This window comes from Indicator indicator, chromosome 28, assembly GCF_027791375.1.
Source record: "Indicator indicator isolate 239-I01 chromosome 28, UM_Iind_1.1, whole genome shotgun sequence".
In the NCBI taxonomy this organism is placed as follows: domain Eukaryota; kingdom Metazoa; phylum Chordata; class Aves; order Piciformes; family Indicatoridae; genus Indicator; species Indicator indicator.
Genome location: NC_072037.1, coordinates 8,185,699 through 8,206,331, shown reverse-complemented (window position 1 = coordinate 8,206,331; position 20,633 = coordinate 8,185,699). Strand labels below are relative to the sequence as shown.

General features: G+C 37.6%; 1 protein-coding gene across 5 annotated transcripts in view; it reads right to left on the bottom strand.

Moving 5' to 3' along the window:
• The window catches only part of DENND1A (DENN domain containing 1A), a 194,891-nt gene that overhangs the window by 161,740 nt on the left and 12,518 nt on the right, over positions 1 to 20,633 (bottom strand). The window lies entirely within an intron of this gene.

Below are 20,633 nucleotides of genomic sequence, written 5' to 3'. Positions count from 1 at the left end.
TGATTGAAATTATTTATATGACAACCTATTTAAAACCAAACTCTTCAAAGCCATCCAGTTTTCAAAGGAACACAGATGAAAAGGCCAGATTCCATTCTACAAAGGACTTTTTTAATTACAAAACCCAAAAAACCCCAAACCATGCAACAGTCAGACAAGAGTTCAGAATAAAGCGTAGCCCATGGGAAAATCAACTGGTGTCCTATGCATTGCACTCAGCTGGGTTTGCTTGTGTGACACTTGGCTCCCTGGCTACACCATTTCCACAGATGCTGATCATTCCATAGGGAGTGACATTGCACACACAACCTTTACTGCTGAATTGCTGCTATGCTGCACTGTAGCTAAGGCTTGAAGGCAAGAAAGTTGTTTTTATAGCACATGCACCATGCACTGTTACTTCAGAGTAGTCCCACCCTAGATTTCTCATCGGCAAAGTTTCCTTTAGCAATAGGTCAGTTGACTGGTGAACCAATTGTTAGCAGAGGCAAACTTCTTATTAAAGTATATTCTTTGTACATTAGAAACACAGCAAGACTGCATGTTAAACTTTCTAGATTAACCTTTTCCAGAAATCAGATGCTTGGTTTCACCATTTCAGCCTTACATAGAATTATATACACAATGTATCAAATTTCACATAAGCATGTGAGCCAACCTTTCCACATTAACACAACCAAGCAGAAATGCAAAGCAAGAGATCACCTTTTAAAGCCCTAGTTTGAAAATTCTTAACTCTTAAGCAGGTAAGTGTATTAAGATAGGTGTCCAAACCTGTAAAACACCAACAGCTTAACTGGCAAGAACAGTCCTTTATCATCATAGAATCACAGAATGATTTGGCTTGGAAAGGATTTTAAAGACCAACTAGTTCCAACCCCTCTGCCATGGGCAGAGTGAAAGGTTCTGCAGATGAGTCAGGGCAATCCCAAACACAAGCTGGAGGAGCAGCAGATGGAGTGGCTCTGCAGAGAAGAACTCGTAGGGTACTGAAGGATAAAGAGCTAGACACAAGCTATTGATGTGCACACGCAACCAGAAGCAAACATATCCTGGGCTGCAGCAAAAGTGGCACAGACAGGAGGTTGAGATAGGGAATTCTGCCCCTCTGCTCCACCCTGCTGAAATCTCAGCTGGAGTATCGTGTCTAGATCTGGAGCCCCCAAATAAGGACCTTGAGGAGGTCCAGAGAAGGGCCACAGTACTTAAAGGAGGCCTACAGGAGAGATGGGAATAGAATCTTCATCAGATCATGCAGTGATAGAACAAGCGGTAATGGTTTTAAATGAAAGAGGACAGATGTACATTAGATGTAAGGAAGACGTTCTTCAGTACGAGGGCAGTATAAATACCTACAAAACAGGCATTTCTATTACTCAGTATGGTCAGGCTCTTCATTGAAAGGACAATCGCATGGTACCTAGTAATCACAATGGACGTAACATCCAAATTATCCTGAACAAATGGAGGAGTACAGGAGGGTAGCTCAGCCAAGCATTCAGGATTCAACTTTAATCAGCACCACTGGTATCAGTCAAATTTGCTTCAGCACTCATGTGAAATATTTGGTAACCAAAGACATGAACATAACTGACTGTCAGCTCTGCCTATAAAACTGAAATAACTTGAAAACGTATTAACAGTAATTTGTTTTGCACACAGCATACAAACAGAATTAGATGCAGCTCCGTTTTATCTCCAGACAATAAGAAACCTCTTTATAACTCAAAACAGTGAATTCTGTTATTATAGGTATTTAAGAGGCTCTCTAATGAAATGATGCTCAAATATTTTTCTATTTTAGTACTCCATAGACAGTACACATCTAAAACATGTTTTTCAAGTTCAGGAGAAGGGAATCTATTTGCTGTCATCAGAACAAGGGAAGAAACAGACTGAAGTATTAACCAACATAGTTAAAGCACAGAGATTGAAGATTTCCAGTGCATGAACCATCTATAAAGTCACAAAGCATTTAAAGCTCATTTGGAGTCAGCAAAAGGGGATGTTGCAAAACAACGACGAAAGTGAAAGGTGACAACAGAAAGAAAAAAAAAAAGTCACAGGAGTTATGGAGCTGCTCTGGAAACTCAACTTCTCACAAATCCCAAAAGAGGAACTCATGTTGTGTTACAGATTGAACTTGCATGTTGACGGGAACTTAGTATCTCCTCTTTCAGTTCATCTGATCTTCACTCAGGTTTAAAAAGCTTTTAAACCAATGGCATGCCATCGGATTCATGAGGAACCTCAGTGAAGTCAGAGCAGGTTCACTTACCAACATTGACACCCATCATTCCAAGCCCTCTTCCCCTTTGTTCCATACAAAGCAGTTGCTGCCCATAAAATCTGGGTTACCTAAAGACCTGGAGGTCCACTAGCCCTCATGGCTCACGACACCCTGTTCTAGGGAGGACCAAGGAAAAAGACATGAAATGAATCACATGGTTACTTCTGAAGCGATTTCTCTTGCAATGATTTAAGGAGCTGCTTTTAAGGGAAATTACTGAATAAATTCTCATATGAACAAGGCGTGAAATTTTTGTAACTGAACTTTTCTTTTTTTCAAAGTAAGTAAGAAAAGGCAATGCTATTTCTCAGTGAGAGAAGAGTGGAACTTTCTGCGCTATCACAACAGCATTTTGATTCCTTCCTATGCATTTGTAGGGTATCAACACCTGGATAGCATATACCACTGATTCCATACTAGGTGAATACAGTTTCATTGCCAAGATATTAAGCAGAGATTCTACTTCACATCTATGCATATCATGTAGAGCATTGTATCGCTAACTCAACCACAATCCATCTATCCTTGTTATTATTTTAGTAAACGTGAATGTTTCCAAGTTCTAAAACCTATCACTGCCTCTCATTACAAAATCTTCTTCAACAAAAAGCCAAATACAGAAGTACATCGAAATTAGCTGTGAACTGTATAATCCCATTGTTCAATTTCATGGCATTTAAGACACTACCTTCCCCTCCTCACAAGTCTAGATGTTAATCCATGCTGTAACCTGATTTAATTTTCCAGATGACAGGATGGGAACATGCCACAACAGCATATTAGTGTAACTATGCTGCTCTTTTACTCTCAACTTTTCTTACATCATAAAACAGAGTTTTGCTTGAAATAAGAGACTTAATTACTTCTAAAAATAGCATAGCTCATACCAATCTGTAGTTGAAGCATATAGAAATTATAAAACCAGGGAAGTTCCTCAAAAAATTAGAAAATACTTGCCAGAGTTAATCACACAAACACATAATAATCTGTTTCTTCTGAAAAAAAAAAGAAAAAAAAAAGAAAATCAGCCCATTGAACCCATACTGGCTATAAATCATTCAGTATATGATTCCCAAATAGAAAAAATGCAGTGAAAATTACTTCACTTTTGCCTTTTAGCTAAATGATTTAGCTCATTCATTTCATTAAGGTCTTTGTTGCTGCAATTCTTAGAAGTTAAATAGAATTCCATCCAGAGCAACTTTATTTTCAACTCACTACACATTATAGTGCTCATGCAGCACAACTAAGAAGTTAGGTGAACTTCCATTCAAACCTGTGCAAACTCCTTGATGTCCTGTATTCAGTATAGCCCAAACTTCTGCTTGACCCTAAACTGCTGCACTTTGCATGAAGGTAAGATCCCAGTGTGGGGGAAGAGAGCTAGAAGGGGAAAAAAAAAAGGGGAGGAGTGGGAGCAAGAAAACGTGGGAGAGAAAAAAAATAACCCTACACATATAGATAAGAAACCCCACAATGGGTGTGGAATAAAAACTATAATTTTAAGTATTTGAAGCTTTTAGATTTCAATCTTCATAAAATATTTCTTACTCTGAAAGTGTGCAAATCAGGAAACAACCAAGATGCAGAAGAAAATGCTCTAAGGATGGCTTACAAACTATATCTGGGAAAAAAAAAAAGCAAACTCATAACAACCCTGCCAGCACCATAACACATGCAATTGAAGTTACCCCAAGACAGCACACACAGCAGGTTCAATATTCAAAAATAAAACCCACATGAAAATAGTATGCAATGAAACTATCCACCCAGCAGATCACATTGTAAACAAGTATTTCATTTCAAGACTACAGTCCACATCTCTGTGTCAAGTTCAGCGTAAGTCAGTGAACACCACCCTGTTGTTTTCATGAACAATGTACAATTGCCATTGAGAGATCAGCAAATCCCAGGTACATCAGCTGCTGTTCCAACAAGTCCATTGACATCAGTGCCATAAACACCAGACTTTTAAGTTTGCCTCTCCCTGTAAAAAGAACATTTGCAAGCACCAAAAACCTTACTGGTAACATGAAAATGCTTCTCACAACAGTTTTATCTAAGAAATAGAATAAGGGTTGCAACTCACACAGAAAATGTTGTTCAGAGTTAAGTAAAATGGTCCAAAAGTAAGAAAGCAAAGGCAACATAAAATATGCATCACAAAAAAGGAAAGAAGGGAGAAAACCAGAACAGATGAAGCAAATCACTATGATTTCCATGACTGTTTTTATATTCTTAACACATCAAGAGCAAGATGGGCAACAAGGAGCAAATCTTTGCTAGATAGTGTTCAGTAGTTATATATATTGTTAAAAATACTTCCAAAGCAAAGCAGGTTAATCTGCAAGTTCCTAGCCAATTTTTCCTTAAGGCTCTACATATCTTTCCAGAATACAGAGACATGGAGAAATAACAGCCCTAATGATAAAAGAATTGACAAAAGCTGTCCAAGCAGCCTTTATGTGTCAGTACACCCAAGGTGGATAAGTTCCTGACATCTGTTTTCCAGTGCATGCCTTAGTCCATCACCAACTTTATGACCTATTCATTATAAATTTTAAATACAGGACTTTCACTGCTTCTAGCATCCAAACCAACTTTCCATCTAAAGAGGTCATGGTTAAATTCAGTTTACAATTCTTTGAAAAAACTAAAGTACAATAAATGCAAAATAGAAGCAGTACTCCCCTGATGGATATGAAGACAGGAAAAACTTTCAGTGCTTTTACAGGAAAAAGAGAGTACATTAGTTTCGTCTTAGCAACTCCTGATCAGTTAATTTGGTGTCATGTTAAGTTGTTGAACTCTCCAGGCTGCCACTTAAAAGGTATCTAGCATCACATAGACATTCTCCTATAGACAAGTAGAACAATTAAGAATGACATTTCCATTACCCTCTGGCACAGTTACAACTTTGAGTGAATCTATTGTTTCAATATGCATTGGTTTAAGCTGACTGACCCCTCAAGAAGGGATGAGGCACAGGGGATGGGGGGACAGGTCTGCCCCCCCAAGTGGCACAAATCAACAGAGCAAGCTGGATCATATATTCTACACCCCGCTCACATCATGCTCCTTCTATGACAGGAAAGGGGTTGCCTGGGGTTTGCGGGACTTGTAATATGTTCTATAGTTCATAAAGTTTCCTGTTTCAGTTTTTTTGTGTTTCTTCCCCAGTTTCCAGGCTGGGGTTTCTTCCTTTTGTTCCAATTTTGGTTTGCACGCAGCAGTGGCGGCTTTCATGGTTTTATCTGCTGCGTACACTGGTACCTTTCCTCCTGGTTTTTTGTTTTCCCTTTGAGTAATCTGGTATCCCTGCAATGGAGTAGTAAATTGTCCTTATCTCAACTGGCACTTCATCTTTCCCTGCTCCTTTCCTTCTCGTCCACCCAGAGGGGAGAGGAGTAGGGGGAAGGAGAAAACCCCTCTGTTGTGACTGGACTGCCAGGACTCAGCTGGCAGCTGAGCTAAAACCAGGACAAAGTAGCACGTGAAAAGCTAAATAAACAGATGAAGGAGAACTTTAAAAAATTATTATAGAAGCCCAAGCCCAAAGGCCCACACCACTGAAGTTAGCTCTGATCTAAATGTTAATGCAAACATTGCCAGAAAACCTGAAAACATTCTAAACTGTGAGAACAAGGAGACATTGGAAAGCCTAAGACGTCTTCCGTTATCAGAAAATTCAGAATTATTTCTTTACAAAGAAGAGCAGAAAACTTTTAGTCCAGATTAATTTTTAAATTGAGGATACAGATATGAGTAAAGCTAAAACTATAAAAAAAGGGATGCACGGGATAGAGCTAAAGCTAAAATAACAGAGATCAAAAGCACAAGACAAAAAAAGTACTTATTTCAAGTCTTATTTGTTACATGTTTCTCCTGGCTTCATTTGAGATCTTCAGATCTTTTATACACAGTGGTTAATTGCTTCAGGGATACCTCAAGTCCACATTACAGCGTGGCTCATGAATCTTTTGAGTTTGCTTTACTATGCACTTAAAGGGATATTTCTCTTCATAACCATTTGTTCTACAACCTTCTCAGAAATTTATTGTCACTGTGTGATGGTTTGAAACGGTCTTTTTAATTTTTCCTTGCAAAGTTCAGAACAGAGAAAGTGAAAGAGTGTAAATAAGTCACTATTGGGTGTAAGAAAGCAAAATACTGATTGTTCTAAACACTTCCATTGGATAGATAGCAATGTTTAAGAACTATTACCCAAAACAAAGTGGGGCACTCTGCACATTCTGCGTTCTGCAGTGGGGGCAGCTGCTGGGCTGTCTGGCTGCTGTTTCTTCTTCTCTTCTGGCTGAAGATAACACACACTGACCTTGGCAGCTAAGTTAACAACTTTCTGCTCTAACTAATTCTGCTTCTCTGTCCAAGGGGGGTCTGAGGGGGAAGCTCCTGGGAGAGAGAGGCGCCTTTGGGAGGGTCCCCTTGGGGGGAAACAAAGGGAGATTGGTTGTGCTTTTCTGTTGATTGTATATATTTGTAAATGTTGTGAATTTTGTATATTTGTACATATTCATTGCGTTTCTCTGCTTGTAAATACAGCCTTCATTTGCTTCCTAATCTGAGCAGGAATAAATCATACAAACAATCAAGCCCCGAGTTGGAGCACCAAAAGTAAAAAGTGTGTCGGTGTGAGCTGAAATTTCCCCCCACCGACAATAACCAGGCTAGCACAAGATATCTAGGGTACCACTGGTTCCAAAGACCCTCTGTAGTTGTAAGAGGAGTAACAAACTCAAATGTGTCTGCTAGCAGATTCGTAGTTGAGTTACCATATCTTCTTAGCCCGATAAGACCAGAACAGAAATCAACCATATTTAGTAACTTGTTCTTAACCCAAAGAAACGACTTATATGCCACATATCTCACAATCTTGTCTATCATGCAGGAAACAGCCCATCTGTAGAAAATCACACCGATAACAGATGAAATAAAATTACTCAAAATCCAAAACAGCTTCATTTTGCTTCCTAGTTAAACTTATATCAACCTCTATCTTAAACAACTCTTGAGATCCACCAGTGACTCCCTGAATAGTTATAGATTCTCCCCCTTGATAATTTGATGGTATTATGGTGCACTGAGCTCCTGTGTCAACCAAGGCCCTGTACTTCTGAAATTTTGAAGTGCCAGGCCACTGGATGTACACATCCCAATAGATTCTGTTATCTCCATTATCCCTTACCTAGAGTTGTTTTTGAAATGAGTTCCGTTGTCTGACTCAAACCTAAGACAAACTCCATGAGCTCTGTAAGGAGCAAATTTTGAATGGATTATGTTTTTAATTATTTTTTCCCCTCTGTAATTTTAGTCAGCAAATCATACAGCAACTAAAACTATTAGGTAACATCCTACTTTAATGCTCAAGAAATCCACAAAGCCTGGCTTGCAAAATTAAGTATGAAGTGTTTTGAAACATTTCACAGGATGCCTGTAATAATTACACAAAAGAGTTTAAAAGCAGAAGTTGATGCTTTAAGTAGGCTTTTTGGGGGGTTAACAATTTTTTAATTTATTTGTGTTTGATCAGTGTATTTTTTTCTCATAACCTTCTCACCACTCTATAAATTTAATAGAGAGATGTTTCAAGTGCTCAGGCCATGAATACTGAATTTGTTTCTCTCCTGCCACTATGAATTTATATTCTGAAACAGCGGAGTTGCCTGGTGACAGCCTCTTCAACAGCAGCTGGCAAGCCCTCCTTGTCCTGAAAATATGAAAAAAGCAGTTAAGTAATATTTTATGCTATGATTTACATGTGACAGTCTGGAAGTGCCAATATCACACAGGCTAGGATTTACAAGATAAAATTTTTCTTATGTCTCAGAAGCAATAATGGAAAAAAATAAACAGACCTTAATCACATGTAGCTAGCATGCAGCCAAAATTAACCCAGAGTTAGTGCATCACCTAGAGCTTAACAATACCAGACACCACCAGTGATTGTGTAGATCTGCCAATTTAACTTGTATTTCCAGAACGCAAATTCTCAGATTACACAAGATAAGACCAAAGCAATTGGAATTTTGACATTTCTACAAGAAACAGTCACTCTCTAATATTTACAAGACATGAATTTCAACTTGCTTATGTACGCCTATCTACTTTCCCAAGATTACTGCTTCTGTTGAAGGTTCAAGCGTATGTAGGCTAAACCATTTTCTCTAAGCTAGCTTTTTACAGCAAAAATAAAAGTTTTGATAAAATTAGTGTTTATAGCCAACTTAATTCATACCTATCATTGTCCTATCATAGGAATCTTAACTCAAAAAAAACCTGATTCAATTAAGAGAAATTTCACATAATACCATTTTCTACTTTCCTGTGTGAAACAGACAATTTTTAGTTCTGTTTGTTGTTTTGAAGAAAGCCAGGAATAACATTTTAATATCATATTGCACTTTATAAATGCTGTATTAAAAGGAATTCATGTAAAACCACGACGTGGCCATGGCAATCAATCAACTACATTACAAAACCTAAAGAAAACAAATAGTATTTTCCAAAATACTGCCATACTTTTCATTACTTTTGAGTTTTATAAACATTTCCTAAACGGCTTCATTTTCACCACTTTTGGGGGTATAATTTTAATGATATTATGGCCATTTCCATTTGCTAATAACCTGTATTTTTTCCATGTATTACGTGGAAATGACAATCATCTAACTTCTTCTTGCTTTCTATATTCAGCAACCATCATAAGGTCAGATACACACATATTAGGCAAATACATACAAGTACTGCAGAAATACATTCACTGTTATATGGACTGTCTCATTTCAGGTTCAACCTGAAGTGACTCAAAAAGCACTTGGATAAAAGTGCTGAAGTGAACCGTAAGTTCTTGAAGTGATGTACTAAAAAGAAAAAACCCAACCCTGCTCTTCAGCAATTGTATAATTGCCAGAACTACACAGAGAATACCTTCTTTGTTAAACATGCAACAGTGAATACTGATTTCTAAGCCTCAAGCTATATAACTTTATAATGCTTAAAACTCTGACCTTACTTTCATACTTTCAATATTGATAGTCTCAAACTGTTTTCAGTTTCAAAGTTATCATCTGTTACTTTTAGTAGAGTACCACCAGCTCCCAATGACACTGCTCTGTGTTACTGATCTGCACAAATATCATCTCTTTAGGGAATGCCCCTGCACAGCAATACGAGATTTCAAATAAAACAAGCTCTTCAGAATAATTTTGGGGGTTTGCTTGCTTCAAATTTTCTATTATTGCATCTCTCTTCATTTCAGGATGCTTTAAATATTCAAATGGCATTGAAACAGAAAAAGTAGATTCTGTCAAACATTAAATTGTGACAGAGGAAACCAGTATTTCAATTCCTAAATTCCATTGCTTTCTTTAGTAGACATGTTAACAAATACTTTTGGAATGTAGAATAAAATATATTCAATCTGATTCATAGGTTTCATTGCCAGCAAAGGAAACCTAACCTGGTTATCATTCTGGGGGGGGGAACATTATTACAGAGATACTACAGTTGTGGTTTCTACAGCATACACATGCTCAGAGCTCCATGATTAATGCATTTACAACTACAGAAATCTGTGGTATTAAACCATGCTGCCTGGCCAGTAGTTTTAATGGTCACCAAACCATTCCTAAGTTTTAAGATGAGCCAGATCATACATAAAATATAGTAATTATTTGGTTGACACACATTGGAACTTAGCCTCGTACCCTTCACTACTCAGTATCATCTTTTTGTTTCAGCTCAAACCGTGTAACATGCCCATCTCAACTTATCAGTCACATTAGTGCTGTCCATTCTATCAAAATTATCAAGGAAATTTGTACAGGCCCATAACCTGAAAGCGAGTTAAAAAAAATAATCAGCAACTGGTCACAGTGAGCCTAGCCTAAGGCTGCAGCATCGCTTGTGAATACCTACAGAATGAAGCATTACATCAGAGCAAAGCTGGCAAAAAAAAAAAATGGAAAGGCATTCAAAACATGCTGTCCTGCAAAAAGTTTCTGTGGAGTCAGATGTGTTGATGGCAGAAGTTGAACTTCGTGAATTGTGTTCAAAACCTAGTGGGGGTTGAGAGCTTCTAACATGGAAAATATATCTCATGTAGCTAATGACCATGAGATGAAAGAAAAAGAAAATCACTGACTGTTCGGCTACTCAGAATGACTTCTGTCTTTTGGAGTCAAGTTCATTAACTGGACAGCATCAAGCACCACAGGAGAACTGTGGGTATATTTACACTTGCAGCATTGAACTATTTCATACCTTCAGCACTTTCAACTACTATTAACCAAGTTCACTTTATGCCATGTGTGATGCTATAATAAAAAGGTTTCTGAGAAAGTAAATTCAGTGCATTGAAAGCAGTAGTATTGGTTTGAAGAATAATTTGTTTTACATGAAGAGGAGCTTGCTGATAGTGCAACTAGACAGGAAATTTATCATCTCACTGAAAAAAACTTCAAACATTTTTATTACTGCAGAAAAGGCAAGGGCATCAACAGGATTAACTGCAGAACAGAAATGTGCTAGGCATATTTTAGAATATTTGATTCTTCCAAGATGCATGACAGCACATATCCTGCTATCAAGATGTTCCTCAGACAATGGACTAGTCTAGTTCTGAGTAGGAACGTTTCATAATGTTCCTCCTCCTCCTCGCCAAGAAGACCAGCTCCAGTGTAGGTAAGTCCACGCTGAGAGAGGGAATCATGGCAAAAAGGGCCAAGAAGGAGCTCTCCTGGGGGCTTTTTGAAGCTGGGAAAGCAGCACACCTCTGCTAAGGGCTGGCAGCTTGTGGCAGGCTGCTCAGATGGTGTGGTGGAGCCAGCACCCCTGGCAGCACAACTAAACAAGGTGGAAACAACCACACCCAAGTAGAAGCCTTAGGGAGAGCAGTGAGGTGTCACTCCCTGCCAAGCACAGAGGTGATTTCTGTTGATTTTAACTGGTCCCTTCCTAGAAGATGACCCAGCATGGCGACCACATGGGTAAAAGCCACTGCCAGGAGGAATGTATGGACACAGAGTTTCCCCACAAACATGTAGCTGCCCAAGTGTCCAGTTGAAGGGAGTGTCTCAGCCTGGCACTGGTACCACAGGACAACAGAGAAGATGCCTGTGTGAGGTGTGAGCAAGTCAATGGTCTGCTCAGCCAGATGGCAGAGCTAGAAGAGAATTGGAAAGGTTGAGGAGTATCAGGGAGTGTGAGAAATAGACTGGTGAAGTCACGGACTGAGGCAAAGACAGCAGACAGAGGTTCAGGTTCATCAAAAAGCAGAGGATCTCCTCCCCTCCTGCCACCAGGCAATAGAAGACAACTAAAAGATGGGGGTAGTGGAAACAGGTCCCTGCTTGGGGAGGCAGGTGAATCTCCTCCCAGCCTTCCTCCAGCTGGCAGCTGGTCATGAGCAGTGTCCCCCAGGGCTCAGAACTGAGGCCAGTTCTGTTTAATATCTTTATTAACAATTTGGATAAGGGGATCAAAGACAGCAGCAGCAAAATTGCAGATAACACTGAACTGAGCAAGAGCGTTGATCTGCTCAAGGGTAGGAAGGTACCACAGAGAGATCTGGACAAGTTAAATCAATGAGTTGGGGTCAAGAGAATGAGGTTTAACAAGACCAAGAACGTGGTCCCGCACTTTGGTCACAACAATCCCAAGCAACACTCCAGGCCTGGGGAAGAGTGGATGGAAAGAAAAACTTCTTCACTGAAAGAGTGGCGAGTGTTGGAGGTGGTGGCGTCGTCACTCCTGGAGATGTTCAAGAAATGTGTAGGTGTGCCGCTTCAGGATATCATTTAGTACTCTTGGTAGATGGGTTACGGTTGAACTTGAGGACCTAGAAGGTCTCTTCCAACCTTAATGATTCTATGATAAGCCAGTCCTGGAAACCATCTCCTTTCTCTTTTCCTTGCCCAGTTTTATTACAAAACAAACTCCCAACTACACTTAGAGACTTTCAGGAGCTCTGCCCATTCTTTCCAATCTGTCTACTCTTCACAGCAGATTTGCAGAATTTTTTTTTTCCTTCACTACCAACTCCAAAGGTAATCAAAAAAATGCAGCTTTAACCCACTTGCAGAGGTTTTTCTCCACAGGCTGATCCACAAGGTTCCAAAGTGCAGATTGCCATCAACTGTTATTGTGCTGACTTGCATGCAAGCCTATTGAAGATGACCAAAGAAACAAGGAGTGTAACATGTTATGGCCAACTGGCAGCACAGATATATTCTCCAATATTTGCACATCATCACTGATTTGCAAGAACACCCAATATAGCACAGACTAGGAGAGAATCATAGTATCAACCAGGTTGGAAGAGACCTCCAAGATCATTCAGTCCAACCCATCACCCAGCCCTATCCAATCAACTAGACCATGGCACTAAGTGCCTCATCCAGTCTTTTCTTGAACATCTCCAGGAACAGCAACTGCACCACCTCCCTGGGCAGCCCATTCCAATGGGCAATCACTGTGTCCTATAGACAATAAGTCCTCAGAAGCAACTTCTGAAAATAACAGAAAGTTGAAGAAGTAGAACATTCAGAGACATTCTTCCCATAGTGCTCAGTAGAAACATCACTGAGAGCTTGAGTTTCACTTGCATTAATTGCACACAATCACATGCTTAGCACTGATAAGCAGCATGAGAAGCAGTTTTCAAAAAATCTATAAAACTAGAAGTATGCTCAAGAGCTGTAGCAGCTTTTATCACAGACAAGCACACCTTCAGGAGTGCATATTCTTCTCTCATTATCCCATATCACATCTAACTGGGTTTCTAATTCTGCTCCCTAGCTGGTTTTTCCAGTTCTGAAATCACACCACTTTGTAATCTAACCAAGAGGACTCCGAAGTATCAACAGGTCATTTCCAAAAAACTCTCCTTCCTGTTAAACTCATATTTGCTCTACATCAAATCACCTAGTTTGGAGTATAGAAACAAACAGCACTTACAGTAATTTACTTATAAGACCATGCATGTTAAATTTTTTGCCACCAAAGATTAAATTAGAAGTTACACACACAAACACAATTCCTTTTAGAAAGGCTCAAAACAGTGTATTTACATCTGCAAGTACTCACTCTATTACTACAACCTTTATAACAGAGCTTAGGTTTGCTTCAAACAAAACAGGGTTCTCAGCGATACAAGCACAAGAAAAAGCCCTGCATACAGTTAGTCTACAAAGAATTAACTGGATTAATTAGCAAGGGATTTGAGAAGCAGCTTGGAGCTAGAAAACCAAAACACTAAATTGTTTAAATACTTTGGCAATGGATCAAGGTTTCTAGGCAGCCCCATGTTCCATTCTCTCCTCTTTCTTTTTTTTCTTTTGCTCGGTGTTTTAACACATTTAACCTGATGAGGTACTTTTTCATGAGATATGAATGACACTGTCAAAATACCAAAAAAGAAGATGTGAATTAAAAAATACCACAAGCTGTTAGCAATTCTGCCAACATGTATGAGCCCAGGCAACATTAATTAAAAATCAATAGTTTAGGACACAAATAGCTCTTATCTCTGTTATAGTATATCTCTAACATAACTCCTTATTAAAGGGAAAAAAAAAAAGGCAATGTCTTTGCTATTATACTGACTGAATTGACCACAACAAAGCAAAGGAAACAAGGCAAAAACACCGAGCAAAGAAACACATATGAGAAAGGGAGAACAGGCATACGAATGATTGGAATGTTTCAACCTTGCACTATCATTAACACATAACTGGCTGGAAATAGCCAAGCTGCAAATCCTTGCAGAATAAGTTACCAGGAAGAACACTTCAGGTTTTCAGTGCTAATACGACGCTATAGAAAATCCTGCATGCCAAGGAAATGATGTGCACATCTTTCTGTCAGCTAGAGCTTATTAACCAGGATTTTGATTATGCATCTCAACCAAAGATTAAGGTACTGTGAATTCTCCAGTAATTACAAAATAAAGGTAAGAAAGAGGTAGAAAACTGCATTCAATTTTTTTCTTTTTTCATGATAAAAATCTTCAAACTAATACTACATTAGAAGGCATCAAAGCTAAAAGATTTAAGCTAAACCGGGAACTAAAACCAGGACTTTAAATAGATGTTTTCAAGCTTACAGAGCGCCAAACATCTGAAAGACTTAAGCCCGTTTTCTATCAAGGTATCATCTAAGGCACACTAAAGTAGATGCACAGTTTGGATCTGCCATAACTCCTGGACAATCACAAAAATGTAGATCTCTGAACAGTTTCTGCAGAAAATGTATTAATGTAAAACAAAAAAGAATATGTAAGAATGATACTGAAATAGAAAGGTTAAATTCAGTTTTCCTTTCATTTAATGCCTCTTGCATTACTCAATTATTTATTAACGATGGGTACACCAAATACTTCCATCAAGACACAGTAGACTAAAAGAAGGATGAAGAAGTCAACCAGGCACTATTTAGCAAAAAAAAAAAAAATGTATTTGAGTTCAAAATAAAAGGGAATATTTCACTTACCCAAGAGCTATGTGTACATATGCCAAGACACTAAACTACTACACAAATTTCAATGGAAAACCAGATCATACAATTGTAGCACCCTTTAGGTGGAATTCTCAGTACAGAAAGGATTATTTTGAGAGGCAGGATTTCAAATCTGAGCTCTCAAGAACATCTTGAAGCAGATGTTCCATTCAAGTACAGACTATAGATCTACCAATGAACACGCCACCACACTTGGGATAACGCTAAAGTGAACAGCCAGACATTCAGGAATTAAGAGTCTGCAACATCTGAGGACATCAGGTTTGTAAAATCATAGGCCAAGTAAGAGCCACGTCTATAGGAATAATCAGAGATTATTTAGAAATTCACTTCTATTATGGCAAAGTTGTCGTGAACTACTAACCACTAAGATTCTAAATTATTGTATTTCAACATAGCAACTAGAGTTTGAGTCCTACCTCATAGCTGAACTTTGGGATATTCCTACATCTTCCCATCCCTTTGCCATAATCCCACCTTCCAAAATTTAGTTTATTGATTAGAGTGTAGTGCAAGAAAAATCAAGGGTTCTATTCACAGGCATCAAATCTTAATTTTTCGTAGGAAAGGTACATCATAACACAGAATTGCTGCTACCAGTGTTCCCCCAATAACATTTTATGTCATCACCATAAAATGCAAATTATCCCTTTACTAACATTTCAATCCTCTTCTCCACTGAGGGTTCCAAGAAATTAAAACAATTCAGAGGCCTTGTTACATCATCTCATCATCTCAGTTTTATTTTATCATTATAAACAGAACTGGTAGGATGCAGACGTAATTTGTAAACTCTTTACATTTTCTTCTACAAAGATGAAGATATCTCCCTAACATGCTCCATCTATGTTAAATATTACATAAAAATACTTATACTACATATATAGCAAAAATAGAAAATATTTCTCATACGTTTTGGGATTTCTTTTAGCATTCTATCGTTGTTTATAATACTAGTGAAAATACTGCCACCAATAAAGAAACAAACATTAAAAAGGTGTCCTTTAAGCTTCCCTTTAAGGCATCTAACGTAATTGTATAATTTGCTCTGGACATCATTAAAATGTAAAGTTAATGAGGATTCAGCTGAAAACAGAAGAAATGTAACCTATTTTCAGGCAAAACTTCTAACACTGCAATCAGAGGGAAAACCTCTTTGATGTCTCTTTGTCTCTTCTCATTAATTTTCTTTTGGTTTAAAAAAAAAAACACAAAGGCTGTTTAAACTAAAAAATGCATAGAAGTTTAAACATGGTAATTATAGTCAAGCTGCAATGAGGTCATTAGGCTTCTAAAACTTTGAGATAAACAAAATTGAGAAGTATGACTATGTTAAAAACATGTCAATACTCAATTTTAATTGTCCATGTGATTGACACCCACTGTATGTTAAGGATTTAGTCTAAATTTTCAGAATTGCTTCAAGACGACTTGGTGAAGGACTTAATCCTATATCCAGGGTAAAGCAAAGCAATTAAGAAATACATCAAAATGAAAAACACTGTAATTACTGTATTATTGAATACCATACTTCGTATTTTTAAGTGCAACAAGGGATGCTTTTGGCAATTCCCATGCAAGAGAAATAGCAAACTGTGAGATTCTGCTAATGTTTACCCCTACAGTTCATTAAAGAATAAAGTATTGGACAAGTTAAATATTTCTATTGACTCATTACATCATTTTTTGTTTATGAATACTGTCAAGGTGCACACCACTTCGGGTTTAACATGCTAATTCTTTCCAGCAGACAGTATCTTTAAGAGATATTTAATTACATAGTACTGACAGTCTACAGTACACTTCAGTGCTATGTAGTTTTAGTGAATAATTTACAAGTAAATTTTATTAAAACAATTTTTAACACTACTGTGTAGCAAAAGATGACAGATCACCACAAACACAAGTAAAGCATTTAAGCCATTAAGTGAAAGGAGCAAATATACAGGACAAATGTAACATTACCTTTAGTATAGAAGGACATAAATCGCAGTGAAACAAAATAAACACATCTACAACATTTTTGCATGTGCAAATTTCACCTCTAGGTAAAACGGGATGAGATCAATACATTAGCCTGTGGTAATTCTAAGTCAGCATCCTTGTGGACATAGGTTATAGCTTTAGTAGAGAATTATTTGCCCTATTCAGTCTTTTTTAACATGTTTGATAAAATCTGTATTTTATTACAACTTGATCCTGCCCTTTATCACAGGCTACTTCTGTTCTGCTATCTCTCCAGCCAACTATTGAAGAGACAGCATAAGCTAGTTTCAGTTCTGACTGAGCTGTCTCTCAGATTTTGGCATCTCTCCATCCTTGCTTCCACTGTCCTAGTGTCACATTCACAAAAAGGCAAAGCACATGATTTAAGTAACATTAAGTCAAATATGAAGCTTACCAATAGGAAAAGTCAGAAGCCTGATTCTACTGTCCACCTATACTGCAGTATTTAATCAGCTATTTTGTCTTCACATTTTAGCATTTGATTTCAGTCTGGATTAATTATTTTTGATAGGTGCTTTTCCACAGAGTGATGATCTGGTTTTAGAATCTTTGGAACAGATCTCAAGGAACTCAAAAGTATCGTACAGGTCAGCTGGACACAAGAAAAGAATTACTCTTCATTTAAGAGATAAAATCATGCAAGATTCAATTGAAAAAAAACAACCCAAAGATAATGCTACTACTACTTATATTCCTAACTATGAGGTTACAAAGTAAATGACTCTTCAAAGGAACTAAAGATGGGACTGGGTTATTCCACTAAAATGAAATGGGAGTTAAGCATAATTCCTTTCACCACCAGCTGAAAATTTAGCACAAATTTTAAGTGTGGAAATACTTTTGGATAAAATAACTGAAAGCTGTTTCCCTCAAAAAAGGAAAAAAAAAAAAAAGAAAACGTGTAAAACTCATCTTCCCAGGAGTCAAGTAGTATTTCAGCATCTGGAGATTTGACAAATGGCTTACCAAAACCTGGAAGGTCTAGGAGGGCCAAAAACCTCCTTACTCATCAGTCAGGATTCAGCAGCAATCTCTTTGCATTCTTTCTCCCCTCTCCAATTATAGCATCCAGTAGAGAGCAGGTGACACACCTTGTTCAAAGATAAGAAGTGTGTTTGGCTATTATCGGCACACAATGCAGGTCTTTGATTAAAACACCTCTTACCGCTGGCATTCACAAGCACTGCGAAAGGAAGCACACCACGCACTGCCCCTTCACTATGAACCTGCACTCTACAGCATTTCACAGACTACTGCAGGGTCAGCCTTGTCTCTGGTAGCACAAAAGGTGGGAGGTGGGATTTGGTTTGGTTTTGGTTTGTCACAACTATTACTGAAGTAAAACAGTAGTCTTGCACTCATTTTATACTTATTAGATAATATTTTAATCTCAAATCACCTTTCTCTCTAGCTCTGTTTAAATCTTAAAAAAAAAACAAAAAACCCACACCAGCAAAACCATCAAAAAGCCCCCAACAAAACTAACAAAAACCACAAGAAAACCTGACAATGTCTCTTCTAGTTCAGGACCAATTTAAAAAAAAAAAAAAAAAATCACACCAAAGAGAAATAAACCAATACTCTTCTTGAATTAAGAGTTTACACTCTCTTCTTGTAAGAAAGCACCTATTAGAAAATGAACCAGTAATAAAAACAAACCTAATTATCTTTTGCTCTACCAAATTTGCTTTATTTGCACACTAAAACAGTACTGTGGGTAGAATTACTGACCTACATGTCAACAGACTAAACAGGAACAATTTTTAAACTCCAGTATTGCTATTGGAACCACCCATAGGAAGCATCAGTGCAATGGTGGATGGACCCAATGTCAATCATTCCTGGGATGGTGCTTACAACATTAGGCAAAACTCCTCAAAATTGCTATTCTTCATCTACAGGGAGTCTACTTTAAAGTCATTACTACTTTGTTTCTTTTTCATCTGAATGACACTAATTAAGAGTTCTTTACAGAAAAGTCTGTATCTATACTCACCGCTGATTGCAGATGCATTAAGCTTTAAGCAAAAATTAACACTCATTAATGAGATTACCTGTTGTGATTAAATAAGGACAAACAAAAACAAACTACCTTGGAAATTTCTGTGACTGAGAAGGAAGTAAGGTTAAAATTGCTCCCTTTATTTAAAGTCACGCACACACTCTATAACAATTTTTGACTCTACTAGAAGTAGAATCTCTTTGCAGTTACTGGAATAAGAGCCCTACTCTTAAAGGAGCACATTAAGAGAGATTTAATAACAAGTGCTTCACTAAATTCTTAAATGCTTCAAACGCTGAAATACTCCATGCTTCAGTAGTATTTGATATCTAAATTGGGTATCTCAAGAATTCTTTAGAAAGATCAACCACTCAAACTCGTCTATAAATTCAAGGAAAACTGTAAGTACAGCTAGCAAATGAAAATAAGTTGTTGAAATCACAGGAAAAAAGCTTCCCTAAAAAAAAGTTTCAGTTTAGCAGTTAATTTCAACCTGCAGTTAAAAAGGCACTAGCTGTCAGTCAGTTTTCTCACCCAACTCTATCATGAAAAGAAAAACTGACAGATCACAGGAGCTTGCCTTTGTAAACCAATTCGGGAACTTTCATGCTTCTTATTTGTTAGGTTAAAGGTTAAATTGCTGACCTCTGCCCTCCTGCTTAGCAGCCTTTCCCTTTTTCTGTAAAGCTTTATTTTGGGGCTGTATTTACATGGATTAGTCTCTTTTCACGCTAAGAAGGAATCTGTTCACAGCCAAAGCCTTAGTTCTGGTTGTACAAAAAGCAGTCACAATTATTCAGCAGCAGACAATGACCATATTGTGGATTTAAAAAAAAAAAAAAAAAAAAAAACACCACACCTCAGCCATGGTAAGTTCTGTCCTTGCTGCACAAAACAATAGAAGAAAAATCTTATCAAGCATTCAAGAGAAAGCAAACAAAGCAGGCCCACTGTGAACTTGATGAAGATGTCAAGCTCCTTTAAAAAAATATAAATCAACAAAAGAGTTTTAAAGTCTTGTGAGTTAGACTTTCTGTGTTGAATTTCTCTGCCTAGTTAAATAATGCCAGAAGTAGCAACATAGCAGAGACTAGTAAATACTTATGAAATAGAAGAGGCTGTAGACAGGACAAATGGATCTCTTCCCACAAAGTAACTTAGAGAAATGGAAGAACATTTAATTATACTTGATATTAACATTTGGGGATTTATTAAATGCAGCATCACCAACTAAGAAATAATTAAAAATCTGTTAGATAAAATTCATGATGAACTGCAGTGTAACAGACTCTAGTACTTTTTCATAAAGTGAGCTTCCCTTTGAGTTATGTATTTCATTTATACTGTAAAAGCCAAATTGTAAACTGTCTTCAAACAAAACAGTGCTACTTATCTCGCACTGCAGTCCTAGTAAATGCTTTGTGAAAATCCTTCAGCTTGTTTGGACTTAAAAGAAAAGTGATCAAATGGAAACAAAAACAAAGCAACAACTTAGGAGCATCACAAGTCCCAAATATTATCGATCTACTTAGATTTGGTTACTCTTACAATTCTGCTTTAGGAACTTGGGTGTAGCACCACAATACTGTGAAGACAGAATAGGATAACTTGTGATACCTGAATCACAGCACATGTTCAACTGAAAGCCACTATTTAATGGAGAGAGACCTGAATTTTGCACTTCCTTTGTCATTCCTAAATCTTCAGCATGTTATCTGTTCCTCACAACAGAACTGGCAGACTTCAACCAGCACAATGTCTTCACCTTAAAATAACACCAACAAAAAAAAGGTTGTG